The sequence below is a fragment of the Schistocerca cancellata genome, chromosome 5, assembly GCF_023864275.1.
Source record: "Schistocerca cancellata isolate TAMUIC-IGC-003103 chromosome 5, iqSchCanc2.1, whole genome shotgun sequence".
In the NCBI taxonomy this organism is placed as follows: domain Eukaryota; kingdom Metazoa; phylum Arthropoda; class Insecta; order Orthoptera; family Acrididae; genus Schistocerca; species Schistocerca cancellata.
This window is the reverse complement of record NC_064630.1, coordinates 503,113,363-503,114,560: the sequence shown is the minus strand read 5'-3', so window position 1 is coordinate 503,114,560 and position 1,198 is coordinate 503,113,363. Positions and strand designations below refer to the sequence as shown.

General features: G+C 38.8%; 1 long non-coding RNA gene across 1 annotated transcript; it reads left to right on the top strand.

Moving 5' to 3' along the window:
- Nucleotides 1-202: 202 nt before the first annotated feature.
- LOC126187720 (uncharacterized) lies at nucleotides 203-982 on the top strand. Its single transcript, XR_007537782.1, has 3 exons — nucleotides 203-339; nucleotides 498-608; nucleotides 788-982. It is a non-coding gene; the product is annotated as an uncharacterized LOC126187720 (long non-coding RNA).
- Nucleotides 983-1,198: the final 216 nt, after the last annotated feature.

Sequence of the window (1,198 nt, the reverse complement as noted above, 5' to 3'; positions counted from 1 at the left end):
TTTTTCTCGCTAGATTAGAGACACTTCATTATGTTGATGTGTATATATCTAGAACATCCAATATAAAAGACTTATGAGGGCGCAGAACAAAAAACATTTTCATCCGTGTTTTGACACTTGGTTTTTTGCCAAATTCAGATATGGCGCACACCAGTGATCTCTGGCGGACACTCAATGTGAACTTCGGCCGGTACGCGCTAGAGCCATCTATCGGTAGTTGAGCATCCTTCATTTCGCTAGCTTTAGACGCCTGTCTTCTGCGATTTCTGCAACTTACCACCGTATGAAAAAGCTACATCTGTCCACACAGAAAATTGCATCTCAACAAACCTGTCATTGGTAAGTATGTTTTACGTTTGTTGTTCCGTTCGCTTTAATCTTGTATTAAAGAAACAACTGTGAAAATATTAATAGTGTAATTAATATGTAAGTAGCCATACAGTACCGTAATAGTTCGTGTTTAGAAAATGAATTCTAACATATTGATATGTTCTCAGGTACCCGAACTACATTTCAGTCACTCAGTAAAGTGATAACTCAAAATATCATTGTCAGCAGATCTGGAGAAATTGCCACTGCGTCTTTAGACCGTTTTCGTCAGACGAGAGGTTAGTTTCTAAGTGTTTCGATGGACTTAATTACTTAAAGTGAGATCGTTCTTGAAAATGTGAAATATACCCCATTGAGTGGCTTTCATTACAGCAAATATTAGCAATCTACTCTGTCAATTATATTGCTTGTAATTGGTGACAGCAAAAATTGTTTAATAATTCTTGTGATTTTGCAGACACAGTTCTGGTTGCTGTACGTATCTATCCACATCAAGGCTGTTGGGAGAGACTCGTGAAGATTCAAGAGAGCTCTTACAGGATTTGCAGTTTAAAAGTGACATTATTGCGAAATAAGTGTGCGGATGAGTGATTAAACTGTGTTTTATTGAAGTTGTTGTGCGATTTTAAAGGAATAATAAATGTTAAATACAGTGAGCGAATAATGAAAATCTCATTTTCCACATGTTAAGCCGTTCTATACCCGTAATTTTCCGCCACATTTATTGGTAAACACTTGTTGGAGAGTGACATGCCCCCGCCCCCCCCCCCCCCCCCCCCCCCCTCATTCTCCACAATCTTGGTGTGACACTGACCTGTAACATATCCCAAAGTCTACAATATGCATTTTGAGGCCGTTGATACGAAAG